This window comes from Triticum urartu, chromosome 7A (assembly GCF_056163025.1).
Source record: "Triticum urartu cultivar PI428250 chromosome 7A, HENAU_Tu73, whole genome shotgun sequence".
NCBI lineage: Eukaryota > Viridiplantae > Streptophyta > Magnoliopsida > Poales > Poaceae > Triticum > Triticum urartu.
The window spans coordinates 577,863,114-577,878,349 of NC_141879.1; positions in this window are offsets into that span (position 1 = coordinate 577,863,114).

The window sequence follows — 15,236 nt, forward strand, 5'->3', positions numbered from 1 at the left end:
AAGGCCTCTGCGTCCGGACAGTCGACTATCTGGTTTTTCTTTGTTAGGAACCGTGTCCAGAATTGCCTGGCCGATTCCTCTGGCTGCTGAATTATGTGGCTTAGGTCATCGGCGTCCGGTGGTCGCACATAAGTGCCCTGGAAGTTGTCAAGGAATGCGGCTTCCAGATCCTCCCAAGAACCGATTGAGTCTACTGGCAAGCTGTTAAGCCAATGCCGGGCTGGTCCCTTAAGTTTGAGTGGGAGGTATTTGATGGCGTGTAGATCATCACCGCGGGCCATGTGGATATGAAGGAGATAATCCTCGATCCATACCGCAGGATCTGTTGTGCCATCGTACGATTCGATGTTTACGGGTTTGAAGGCCTCAGGGATTTTATGATCCATTACTTCATCTGTGAAGCATAGTGGGTGTGCGGCACCTCTGTATTGGGCTATATCACGACACAGCTCGAAGGATCTTTGTCTGTTGAGTTCGGCCCAGCCAGATTTATTGCATCCGGAGTGACGATCACTGTCACGTGCCGTGGGGCGCCTGCGCGATCCGTAGATCGATCTTGTTTGCCTTGCCTTGTCCTCCAGTATGTCGCGCAGGTCGGGCGCATTTTCCCGTGCCTTAGTATGCTTGACGCGGCGTCGGGGCATGGCTTGAGGGGAGGGCCAAGAGGCCTCTCTGTCGCGGCCACGAGGTGGCCGGTCGGCCATGTCATGCGCTGGTGATGTAGGTGCTTCCTCCTCTAGTCGGGGTAGCAGCCTGCGCTTTGGGTAACTCTTGGAGGGGCGTTCGAGTTCATACTCTTCGGCCGCAAGGACTTCAGTCCATCTGTCAGCTAGCAAATCCTGATCAGCTCTAAGCTGTTGCTGCTTTTTCTTAAGGCTGCTTGCCGTGGCCATAAGCCTGCGTTTAAAACGCTCTTGTTCGGCGAGATCCTCTGGCACGACGAACTCGTCATCATCGAGGCTTGCCTCATCTTCGAAGGGAGGCATATAATTATCGTCCTCAACCTCTTGGTCCGCCACCCTCTCGTGAGGGCTGGCTTCTCTGTCCTCCTGTGCTGAATCTTGCTGGAGGGGGTGTTCTTCGGCGCTATCCGGAGTAGTATTATCTCCCGTGCCGGAATCACCGTTTTTGCTTTGGCGGGATTTAGAGCGGCGCCGCTGACGCCGACGCTTGGGCTGTTTCTTAGAGGTATCGTCCCCCGCTGTTCCATCGCCATCTCCATCCTTTGGAGTGTCCACCATATATATGTCATATGCCGAGGTGGCCTTCCAGCGCCCTACAGGTGCCGGTTCTTGTTCGTCTCCTGCATCGTCGTCCATGCCGTCGATGTCTTCGGAGTCGAAGTCAAGCATATCGGTTAGGTCGTCGACAGTGGCTATGAAGTGGGTGGTGGGTGGGTTTTGAATTTCTTCATCGCCCGTATCCCAACCTTGCTGACCGTAGTCCGGCCAGGGCTCTCCTGATAAAGAGAGAGACTTTAGAGAACTCAGGATGTCACTGAAGGGCGAGTGCTGAAAGATGTCCGCGGCGGTGAACTCCATTATCGGCGCCCAATCGGATTCGATTGGCAGGGGCACGGGGGGCTCGGAGTTCGGAGAGGAATCCGGCTCCTCGGAGTCACGGGCCATGCGGAGTGCGGGGCTGGAGTTCGGCTCGATCGCCTCTGTGATCGCAGCCCCTGAGGCAGCGTCCAACCGCTGATCCTCGATCGGCGCAGTAGGCTCCGAATCAATGGTCGGAACCGATGTGTGTGCGGCCTCCAAGGCGCTGTTCGGCGGCAGAGCTATATCATGCCCATCGAGACAGTGCGGCGCGCTTGGCTGTGGCTCGAATCCGTCGAAGATCAAGTCCCCGCGGATGTCAACCGTGTAGTTTAGGCTTCCAAACCTGACCTGATGGCCAGGGGCATAGCTTTCGATCTGCTCAAGGTGGCCAAGCGAATTGGCCCGCAGGGCGAAGCCACCGAAGACGAAGATCTGTCCGGGGAGAAAAGTCTCACCCTGGACTGCATCATTGTTGATGATCGAAGGAGCCATCGGGCCTAAAAGTGACGACACAGAGGAACTCTCAATGAAAGCACGAATGTCGGTGTCAAAACCGGCGGATCTCGGGTAGGGGGTCCCGAACTATGCGTCTAGGCCGGATGGTAACAGGAGGCAAGGAACACGATGTTTTACCCAGGTTCGGGCCCTCTTGATGGAGGTAAAACCCTACGTCCTGCTTGATTAATATTGATGATATGGGTAGTACAAGAGTAGATCTACCACGAGATCAAGGAGGCTAAACCCTAGAAGCTAGCCTATGGTATGATTGTTGTATGATGAAGTTGTCCTACGGACTAAAACCCTCTGGTTTATATAGACACCAAAGAGGGTTAGGGTTACACAAAGTCGGTTACAATGGTAGGAGATCTTGAATATCCGCATTGCCAAGCTTGCCTTCCACGCCAAGGAAAGTCCCATCCGGACATGGGACAAAGTCTTCAATCTTGTATCTTCATAGTCTTGGAGTCCGGCTGAAGGTATAGTCCGGCTACCCGAACACCCCCTAATCCAGGACTCCCTCAGTAGGTGCTACCTTGATTTGGTAGATATTTGTGAAAAGTTTTTTCGGCAATAGGTGCCACCGAAATGCTTTGGTAGGTGGTACCTTGTCATCTAATATGTTACTAGATCTTAGGATTATAATTATCCATCAAATTGCTTCTCACGGAAGAACCAAAAATATCACATGCTACTGTTTTTCTTTCCTGTGAAGTGGATGTTAATCCTTTGCTCATATTGCTTTAGGAAAATGGCGCCACCACCACCACCATCATGTCGACTGTGCAAGTCAAGGTGCGCCAGCAGCATTGCAACTGGCAAGATGTTCGGCATCTAATTCCAGCCGAGTTTTCGTCATGCGGTGGTAACAAATTAGATGAAATGTAACAACTATTTTATTTTTAGTGTTGGCATTACTGCATTGTGTCATTTTGCTTTTTTTACATAGATCGTCCCATGCAATGTGAGGTTGAAATTCAACAAGCTGACATGAGACACTATGACATTTGAGGCTCCTGGGGGTCGTACACTATGGAGGTCGAGAAAGGACGCAATATGTCCCAGATTGGAGGAGATGGATGGGGCTGTTTCCTCGCCCGCATGCGTCTTACTGGTGGTGAGTTGATCAACTTCTCCTTCAGAGCAGAAAGACCCAAGCTGGCTATCATTTATCTCATCCTGGTGGAAGCTGATGAAGATGATGCAGATGACGAAGATAATGAAGATAATGAGGGACCCACTCGATGAAGATGATGAGAACCCACTTCATGAAGCCATCGTAGCTCAAAGAATGAGGCTGAGTGATACGTCTCCAACGTATCTATAATTTTTGATTGCTCCATGCTATATTATCTACTGTTTTGGACATTATTGGGCTTCATTATCCACTTTTATATTATTTTTGGGACTAACCTATTAACCAGAGGCCCAGCCCAGAATTGCTGTTTTTGCCTATTCTAGGGTTTCGAAGAAAAGGAATATCAAACGGAGTCCAAACGGAATGAAACCTTCGGGAATGTGATCTTCTCACCGAACATGATCCAGCAGACTTGGACGCTACGTCAAGAAATAAAGGAGGAGGCCACGACGTAGGGGGCGCGCCTACCGCCCCAGGCGCACCCTCCACCCTCGTGGGACCCCTGTTTCTCCACCGACGTACTCCTTCCTCCAATATATACCTACGTACCCCCAAACGATCAGATACGGAGCCAAAACCCTAATTCCACCGCCGTAACTTCCTGTATCCACGAGATCCCATCTTCGGGCCTGTTCCGGAGCTCCGCCGGAGGGGGCATCCATCACAGAGTGCTTCTACATCAACACCATAGCCTCTCCGATGAAGTGTGAGTAGTTTACCTCAGACCTTCGGGTCCATAGTGATTAGCTAGATGGCTTCTTCTCTCTTTTTGGATCTCAATACAACGTTCCCCCCCTCTCTCGTGGAGATCTATACGATGTAACCTTCTTTTTGCGGTGTGTTTGTTGAGATCGATGAATTGTGGGTTTATGATCAAGATTATCTATGAACAATATTTGAATCTTCCCTGAATTCTTTTATGTATGATTGGTTATCTTTGCAAGTCTCTTCGAATTATCAGTTTGGTTTGGCCTACTAGATTGATCTTTCTTGCAATGGGAGAAGTGCTTAGCTTTGGGTTCAATCTTGCGGTGTCCTTTCCTAGTGACAGTAGGGGCAGCAAGGCACGTATTGTATTGTTGCCATCAAGGATAACAAGATGGGGTTTTCATCATATTGCATGAGTTTATCCCTCTACATCATGTCATCTTGCTTAAGGCATTACTCTGTTTTCATGAACTTAATACTCTAGATGCATGCTGGATAGCGGTCGATGAGTGGACTAATAGTAGTAGCTGTAGGCAGGAGTCGGTCTACTTGTCTCGGACGTGATGCCTATATACATGATCATACCTAGATATTCTCATAACTATGCTCAATTCTGTCAATTGCTCAACAGTAATTCGTTCACCCACCATAAAATACTTATGCTCTTGGGAGAAGCCACTAGTAAAACCTATGGCCCCCGGGTCTATCTTCATCATATTAATCTTCCAATACTTAGTTATTTCCTTTGCTTTTTTCCTTTGCTTTTATTTTACTTTGCATCTTTATCACAAAAACACCAAAAATATTATCTTATCATATCTATCAGATCTCACTCTCGTAAGTGATCGTGAAGGGATTGACAACCCCTTATCCCGTTGGTTGCGAGGAGTTATTTGCTTTGTGCAGGTATGAGGGACTCGCGCGTAGCCTCCTACTGGATTGATACCTTGGTTCTAAAAAACTGAGGGAAATACTTACGCTACTTTGCCGCATCATCCTTTGCTCTTCAAGGAAATCCAAAGCAGTGCTCAAGAGGTAGCAAGAAGAATTTCTGGCGCCGTTGCCGGGGAGTCTACGCAAAAGTCAACATACCAAGTACCCATCACAACCCTTATCTCCGACATTACATTATTTGTCATTTGCCTCTCGTTTTCCTCTCCCTTACTTCACCCTTGCCGTTTTATTCGCCCCCCTCTCTCTATCCTCCCTCTCTTTCTCTATTCGCCTCTTTTCCGTTTGCTTGTCGCTATGGCAAGTCCTCTATCTTCTCCGTTGTCTCCTGAGAATGATGTTCTAAATTTTAAGCAACGGGAGGGAGAAAATCTAAAAGACGCTTGGTATAGAATTTGCAATGCTCAAAATAGATCTACCAGGAAGCAATCTACTTCCGTTCTTCTTCGCAATTTTTATGTAGGCGCTACTCCTTGGTACAGATATATCCTTGATACCATTACCGGAGGGAACTTCTTGGGTAGCCATACTTTTGATTCTTATAATGCTATGATAGATTTGTTTGGCTCACCACCTCTTTTGGTTAATGGAACTATGTTAACTTTGGAGAATGTAATGCAAAGACTTGAAATTATTGAGAATAAGGTTGCTACTTTAGAGTTAATTGAAAATTTGGATAAAAAGATCCACAACCGAATCACTCAATATGGATCTAAAGCAGGAGTCACTTTGAAAAATATTAAAGAAAAGGAACCTATAGTTAATGAGAAAATAAATCAGGATTCCACTAGAATCGATAAACTTGAGGGTTTTATTACCAACTTGGGAACCGCCTTTTCTTCCGTAAAGAATACTCCAAGTCCTCCCACTAAAATTGCCAAACTTATGTATGTTCCTAAAAATAAGGGTGAATCTTCTAGTAAGGAAACTGCGGATCTCAAATCTATAAGTATCCATCCCAATCTTTTTGCTATTATTAAGGAACCATTTGTTACAAATGAATTTTTCGATCTTATGCCTAAAAGTTTGATAATCAATAAAAAGAAAGAAATTCCTAAGGATGGTAGATTCCTCATTGAAGAATTACCTACCAAAGATGGCAATACCTAGATCTATCCTTGCTATGCCTAGCTAAGGGCGTTAAACGATAGCGCTTGTTGGCAGGCAACCCAATTTTATTTTTATTCCTTCCTTTTTTATCCTGTTTAGTAATAAATAATTTACCTAGCCTCTGTTTTGGTTGTGTTTTTGTGTTTAATTAGTGTTTGTGCGAAGTAGAACCGTTGGGAAGACTTGGGGAAAGTCTTGTTAATCTTGCTGTAAAAAACAGAAACTTTAGCGCTCACGAGAACTGCTGCCATTTTTATTTGGAAAGTGATATTTAGTTAATTCTTTTTGAATATGATTAATAGATAAATTCCTCACGTCCATCAATTTATTTCAGAATTTTTGGGGTTCAAGATCTTGCGCTAGCTACAGATTACTACAGACTGTTCTGTTTTTGACAGATTCTGTTTTTTGTGTGTTGTTTGCTTATTTTGATGAATCTATGGCTAGTAAAATAGTTTATAAACCATAGAGAAGTTGGAATACAGTAGGTTTAACACCAATATAAATAAAGAATGAGTTCATTACAGTACCTTGAAGTGGTCTTTTGTTTTCTTTCGCTAACGGAGCTCATGAGATTTTCTACTTTAAGTTTTGTGTTGTGAAGTTTTCAAGTTTTGGGTAAAGATTTGATGGATTATGGAACAAGGAGTGGCAAGAGCCTAATCTTGGTTATGCCCATGGCACCCCCAAGATAATCTAAGGACACCTAAAAGCCAAAGCTTGGGGATTCCCCGGAAGGCACCCCCTCTTTCGTCTACTTCTATCAGTAACTTTACTTGGAGCTATATTTTTATTCACCACATGATATGTGTTTTGCTTGGAGCATCTTGTATTACTTGAGTCTTTATTTGTTAGTTTACCACAATCATCCTTGCTGTACACACCTTTTGGGAGAGCCATACATGATTTTGATTTTGTTAGAATACTCTATGTGCTTCGCTTATATCATTTGAGTTATATAGTTTTGCTCTAGTACTTCACTTATATTTTTTAGAGCACGGTGGTGGAATTGTTTTATAGAAACTATTGATCTCTAATGCTTCACTTAGATTATTTTTAGAGTCTTAAATAGCATGGTAATTTGCTTAAATAATCCTAATATGCTTGGTATTCAAGAATAGTAAAAACTTTCTTATGAGTGTGTTGAATGCTATGAGAAGTTTGATGCTTCATAATTGTTTTGAGATCTAAAGATGGTGATATTAAAGTTGTGCTAGTTGAGTATTTTGAATTTGAGAAATACTTGTGTTAAAGTTTGTGATTCCCGTAGCAATCATGTATGGTGAACCGTTATGTGATGAAGTCGGAGCATGCTTTATTTTTTGATTGTCTTCCTTATGAGTGGCGGTCGGGACGAGCGATGGTATTTTCCTACCAATCTATCCCCCTAGGAGCATGCACGTAATACTTTGCTTTGATAACTTGTAGATTTTTGCAATAAGTATATGAGTTCTTTATGACTAATGTTGAGTCCATGGATTATACACAATTTTCTTCCTTCCACCATTGCTAGCCTCTCTAAATACCGCGCACCTTTCACCGGTATCATACACCCACCATATACCTTCCTCAAAACAGCCACCATACCTACCTATCATGGCATTTCAATAGCCATTCCGAGGTATATTGACATGCAACTTTCCACCGTTCCATTTGTTATGACACACTCCATCATTGTCATATTGCTTAGCATGATCATGTAGTTGACATCGTATTTGTGGCAAAGCCACCATTCATAATTCTTTCATACATGTCACTCTTGATTCATTGCATATCCCGGTACACCGCCGGAGGCATTCATATAGAGTCATATTTTGTTCTAAGTATCGAGTTGTAATTGTTGAGTTGTAAGAAAATAAAAGTGTGGTGATCATTATTATTAGAGCATTGTCCCAGTGAGGAAAGGATGATGGAGACTATGATTCCCCCACAAGTCGGGATGAGACTCTGAACGAAAAATAAAAAAAAGGAAAGAAAAGATGCCATAAAAAAGAGAAAAGGCCCAAATAAAAAATGAGAGAAAAATAGAGAAGGGACAATGTTACTATCCTTTACCACACTTGTGCTCCAAAGTAGCACCATGATCTTCATATTAGAGATTCTCTCATTTCGTCACTTTCATATACTAGTGGGAAATTTTCATTATAGAACTTGGCTTGTATATTCCAATGATGGGCTTCCTCAAAATGCCCTAGGTCTTCATGAGCAAGCAAGTTGGTTGCACACCCACTTAGTTTCTTTTGTTGAGCTTTCATATACTTATAGCTCTAGTGCATCCGTTGCATGGCAATCCCTACTCACTCACATTGATATCTATTGATGGGAATCTCCATAGCCCGTTGATATGCCTAGTTGATGTGAGACTATCTTCTCCCTTTTTGTCTTCTCCACAACCACCATTCTATTCCACATATAGTGCTATATCCATGGCTCACGCTCATGTATTGCGTGAAGATTGAAAAGGTTTGAGAATGTCAAAAGTATGAAACAATTTCTTGGCTTGTCATTGGGGTTGTGCATGATTTAAATACTTTGTGTGGTGAAGATAGAGCTTAGCCAGACTATATGATTTTGTAGGGATAACTTTCTTTGGCCATGTTATTTTGAGAAGACATGATTGCTTTGTTAGTATGCTTGAAGTATTATTATTTTATGTCAATATGAACTTTTATCTTGAATCTTTTGGATCTGAATATTCATACCACAATTAAGAAGAATAACATTAAAATTGTGCCAAGTAGCACTCCGCATCAAAAATTCTGTTTTTATCATTTACCTACTCGAGGACGAGCAGGAATTAAGCTTGGGGACGCTTGATACGTCTCCAACGTATCTATAATTTTTGATTGCTCCATGCTATATTATCTACTGTTTTGGACATTATTGGGCTTTATTATCCACTTTTATATTATTTTTGGGACTAACCTATTAATCGGAGGCCCAGCCAGAATTGCTGTTTTTTGCCTATTTTAGGGTTTCGAAGAAAAGGAATATCAAACGGAGTCCAAACGGAATGAAACCTTCGGGAACGTGATTTTCTCACCGAACATGATCCAGGAGACTTGGACCCTACGTCAAGAAATAAAGGAGGAGGCCACGAGGTAGGGGGGCGCGCCTACCCCCCAGGCGCGCCCTCCACCCTCGTGGGCCCCCTGTTGCTCCACCGACGTAGTCCTTCCTCCTATATATATCTACGTACCCCCAAACGATCACATACGGATCCAAAACCCTAATTCCACCATCATAACTTCCTGTATCCACGAGATCCCATCTTGGGGCCTGTTCCGGAGCTCCGCCGGAGGGGGCATCCATCACGGAGGGCTTCTACATCAACACCATAGCCTCTCCGATGAAGTGTGAGTAGTTTACCTCAGACCTTCGGGTCCATAGTGATTAGCTAGATGGCTTCTTCTCTCTTTTTGGATCTCAATACAACGTTCTCCCCCTCTCTCGTGGAGATCTATTCGAGGTAATTTGTAACGGAGGTAGTACTACCTAGTACTTATAATGCTTTATGAAATTGATATCTAGTAGTACCTAGTGTCTGGAAATTGCAGTTTATTGAAACTGAAACTGGGTAGGAAACGGGGAAAAATGGTGAAACACATAGCAGTAGTGCGGGGCTAGGAAAGCTCTACAACTAACTAATAGTAGCATGTTCTGGAAAAGCGCTGCTGATATAGTCAATAGTAGTAGCACGGGTGCAAACCGCACTACTACTAACAGTTAGCTGTAGCGCCTTATTGGTAGTGCGGCTGCCCGCGCTGCTGATAGCCTCAAAACCCGCGCTACTACTAGGGTTTTCCCTAGTAGTGGTTGTTTGATCTTGCTGAAAAAACTAAAACTTTTATGCTCACAAAATTAATTTTAGTTTTTACCAAAGAGCGATAAAATACCCATTCCACTTGAAGTAGATCAATATACAAATTTCTCAGGCCGTCCCTATTTTTCAGAATATTTGGAGTTACAGAAGTATTTTAAATAGTCAGATTTCTACAGACTGTTCTATTTTGACAGATTCTGTTTTCTTTGTGTTGTGTGCTTATTTTGATGGCTCTATGGTTTTCTTTGATGAGTTTTTGCCATAGAAAAGTTGCAATACAGTAGATATAATACAAGAACAAAATATGAATTGGTTTGATACAACACTTATAGTAGTGATTTATTATTCTTATACTAACGGATCTCACGAAGGTTTTGTTGAGTTTTGTGTTATTGAAGTTTTCAAGTTTTGGGTTATCTTATGATGGATAAAGGAATAAGGAGTAGAAGAGCCTAAGCTTGGGGATGCCCCAGCATCCCAAGCTATTATCCAAAAAATGAGCAACCAACTAAGCTTGGGGATGCCCCCGAATGGCATCCCAAGCTATTATTCAAAAATGAGCAACCAACTAAGCTTGGGGATGCCCCCAAGTGGCATCCCCTCTTTCTTCTAATGACCATTGGTATTTAACTCGAAACTATATTTTTATTCGTCACATACTATGTGTTTTGCTTGGAGCGTCTTGTATGATATGAGTCTTTTCTTGTTTTATTTTGTGTTTGAAGTCTTGATCCCTTGCTGGACACACCTATTTGAGAGAGCCAAAATTATGTCATGACTTGTTAGAATTGCTCTCTATGCCTCACTTAAATTTTTATGAGCTAGGGACTTGCTCTAGTGCTTCACTTATATCTTTTTGAGCACGGTGTGCTTAGTATTTTTGAAGAAATGCTCTCTTGCTTCACTTAGATTTATTTGAGAGTTAGTAAAATTTTCAAGAAATTCTCTCTTGCTTCACTTAAATTAATTTGAGAGAAAGAAATATTATGCTCATGATCTTCACTTATATTTGTTTGAGCTTGTCAAAAGCAACATGTGAAAATTAGTCCCAAAGTGATATATATCCAAGAAGGATATAATAAAAACTTTCATGAAGATCATTGAACAAAATAAACTTGATTATTAGTTATAGTTTTGAGATATGATGATGTGATATGTGAGTCATCTTGATGTGTAACTATGCTTTAGTAAGAATATTGGTGTTAAGGTTTGTGATTCCCTATACAAGCGCGAAAATCAATAATTATGCAATGAAATTATACCCTACTTATGGTGCATTGTTTCCATCTCTAATTTTCAAAAATAAACTTCTCTTTTGTGTGTTTGTTTCGCTCGCGGAGCGGTGAGGGGTGGCTAATATTTTCCATGCTACATGTATTATTCTCAAGATGAGTGTTTATTCACTTGTCATTAGACGAGAGTAAGGCAAAGGTATTAGGGATGCCCAATCCCAAAATGAACAAAGGAATTTACTTTATGTTGTCAAATAATGAATTTCTTGGAAAGTGTTGGTATGGAGGGCAACCGTGGATACGGCTAGCCATGGAAAGTGAAAGTATGGTGGAAAAAGGAATAAACTTTATTTTCTGTTTGGGAACCGCCTATGATATATCTAAGCATGGAAAGTATTGGGAACTCTAAGTCGTTTTTGTTTTTTTACTGGAGGCCAAGGCGCGCCCTGGTGGGTTGTGCCCACCTCAGGTGCCCCCCGGACCGCCTCTTTGCTCCATAAATACCCCAATATTTCCAGAACCCTAGGGGAGTTGACGAAATATTCATCCAGCCGCCGCAAAGTCCAGAACCACCAGATCCAATCTAGACACCATCTCGGATGGGGTTCACCACCTGCATTGGTGCCTCTCCGATGATGCGTGAGTAGTTCTTTGTAGACCTTCGGGTCCGTAGTTAGTAGCTAGATGGCTTCCTCTCTCTCTCTCTCTCTCTTGATTCTCAATACAATGGTCTCTTGGAGATCCATATGATGTAACTCTTTTTGCGGTGTGTTTGTTGGGATCGATGAACTTTGAGCTTATGATCAGATCTATCTTTTTATATCCATGAAAGTATTTGAGTTTCTTGGATCTCTTTTATGCATGATCTCATATAGCCTCGTATTTGTTCTCCGATATTTGGGTTTTGTTTGGCCAACTTAATCTATTTATCTTGCAATGAGAAGAGGTGCTTTGTAGTGGGTTCGATCTTACGGTGCTTGATCCCAGTGACAGAAAGGGAACAGACACGTATATATCATTGCCACTAAGGATAAAACGATGGGGGTCTATCTCTACATAGATAGATCTTGTCTACATCATGTCGTCGTTCTTATTGCATTACTCCGTTTCTCCATGAACTTAGTACACTAGATGTATGGTGGATAGCGGTCGATGTGTGGAGTAATAGTAGTAGATGAAAGAAATATGCCCTAGAGGCAATAATAAAGTTATTATTTATTTCCTTATATCATGATAAATGTTTATTATTCATGCTAGAATTATATTAACCGGAAACTTAGTACATGTGTGAATACATAGACAAACAGAGTGTCACTAGTATGCCTCTACTTGACTAGCTCGTTGAATCAAAGATGGTTAAGTTTCCTAGCCATAGACATGAGTTGTCATTTGATTAACGGGATCACATCATTAGAGAATGATGTGATTGACTTGACCCATTCCGTTAGCTTATCACTTGATAGTTTAGTTTACTCCCATTGCTTTCTTCATGACTTATACATGTTCCTATGACTATGAGATTATGCAACTCCCGAATACTGGAGGAACACTTTGTGTGCTACCAAACGTCACAACGTAACTAGGTGATTATAAAGCTGCTCTATAGGTGTCTCCGATGGTGTTCGTGGAGTTGGCATAGATCAAGAATAGGATTTGTCACTCACATTATCGGAGAGGTATCTCTCGGCCCTCTCGGTAATGCACATCACTATAAGCCTTGCAAGAAATGGGACTAATATGTTAGTTGCGGGATGATGCATTACAGAACGAGTAAAGAGACTTGCTGGTAATGAGATTGAGCTAGGTATTGAGATACCGACAATCGAATCTCGAGCAAGTAACATACCGATGACAAAGGGAACAACGTATGTTGTTATGCGGTTTGACCGATAAAGATCTTCGTAGAATATGTAGGAACCAATATGAGCATCTAGGTTCTGCTATTGGTGATTGACCGGAGACATGTCTCGGCCATGTCTACATAGTTCTCGAACCCGTAGGGTCCTCACGCTTAAAGTTCTGTGACGATCGGTATTATGAGTTTATATGTTTTGATGTACCGAAGGTAGTTCAGAGTCACGGATATGATCACGGACATGACGAGGAGTCCTGAAATGGTCGAGACAAAAAGATTGATATATTGGAAGCCTACATTTGGACATCGGAAGAGTTCCGGGTGAAATCGGGATTTTACTGGAGTGCCGGAGGGGTTACCGGAACCCCCCGGGGGTTAATGGGCCTTGTTGGGCCCTAGTGAAGAGAGAGAGAGGGGCCGACCAGGGAAGGCTGCGTGCCCCCTCCCCCTCTGGTCCGAATTGGACTAGGAAGGGGGGGCGGCGCCCCCCTTTCCTTCTCTTTCTCCCCCTTCCTTTCCCCTCCTAGTAGGAGTAGGAAAGAGGGGAGTCCTACTCCTACTAGGAGGAGGACTCCTCCTCCTAGCGCGCCCTACAGGGCCGGCCTGCCTCCCCCTTTGCTCCTTTATATATGGGGGCAGGGGGTACCCTAGAACACACCAGTTGATCATTGATTTCTCCCAGCCGTGTGCGGTGCCCTCTCCACCATAATCCACCTCGGTCATACTGTAGCGGTGCTTAGGCGAAGCCCTGCAATGGTAGCTTCATCAACATCGTCACCACTCTGTCGTGCTGACGAAACTCTCCCTCGAGCTCTACTGGATCATGAGTTCACGGGACGTCACCGAGCTGAACGTGTGCTGAACACGGAGGTGTCGTACGTTCGATACTGAGGATCGGTCGATCGTGAAGAGGTACGACTACATCAACCGCGTTGTCATAATGCTTCCGCGGGGTACGTGGACGACACTCTCCCCTCTCATTGCTATGCATCACCATGATCTTGCGTGTGCGTAGGAAAATTTTGAAATTACTACGTTCCCCAACAATGGCATCCGAGCCAGGTTTATGCATAGATGTTATATGCACGAGTAGAACACAAGTGAGTTGTGGGCGATACAAGACATACTGCTTACCAGCATGTCATACTTTGGTTCGGCGGTATTGTTGGATGAAGCGGCCCGGACCTACATTACGCGTACGCTTACGTGAGACTAGTTCTACCGACGTTCTTTGCACAAAGGTGGCTAGCGGGTGTCAGTTTCTCCAACTTTATTTGAACCGAGTGTGGCTACGCCCATTCCTTGCGAAGGTTAAAACATCACTAACTTGACGAAATATCGTTGTGGTTTTGATGCGTAGGTAAGAACGGTTCTTGCTCAGCCCGTACCAACCACGTAAAACTTGCAACAACAAAGTAGAGGACGTCTAACTTGTTTTTGCAGGGCATGTTGTGATGTGATATGGTCAAGACATGATACTATATTTATTGTATGAGATGATTATGTTTTGTAACAGAGTTATTGGCAACTGGCAGGAGCCATATGGTTGTCGCTTTATTGTATGCAATACAATCACCCTTTAATTGATCTACTTTATCACTAAGCGGTAGCGATAGTCGTAGAAGCAATAGTTGGCGAGACGACAACGATGCTACGATGGAGATCAAGGTGTCGTGCCGGTGACAATGGTGATTATAACATGTGCTTTGAAGATGGAGATCAAAGGCACAAGATGACGATGGCCATATCATATCACTTATATTGATTGCATGTGATGTTTATCCTTTATGCATCTTATTTTGCTTTGTTGGACGGTAGCTGTCGGTGTCAAAACCGGCGGATCTCGGGTAGGGGGTCCCGAACTGTGCGTCTAGGCCGGATGGTAACAGGAGGCAAGGAACACGATGTTTTACCCAGGTTCGGGCCCTCTTGATGGAGGTAAAACCCTACGTCCTGCTTGATTAATATTGATGTTATGGGTAGTACAAGAGTAGATCTACCACGAGATCAAGGAGGCTAAACCCTAAAAGCTAGCCTATGGTATGATTGTTGTATGATGAAGTTGTCCTACGGACTAAAACCCTCCGGTTTATATAGACACCGGAGAGGGTTAGGGTTACAGAAAGTCGGTTACAATGGTAGGAGATCTTGAATATCTGCATCGCCAAGCTTGCCTTCCACGCCAAGGAAAGTCCCATCCGGACATGGGACGAAGTCTTCAATCTTGTATCTTCATAGTCCTGGAGTCTGGCTGAAGGTATAGTCCGGCTACCCGAACACCCCCTAATCCAGGACTCCCTCAGTAGCCCCTGAACCAGGCTTCAATGACGATGAGTCCGGTGCGTAGATTGTGTTCGGCATTGCAAGGCGGGTTCCT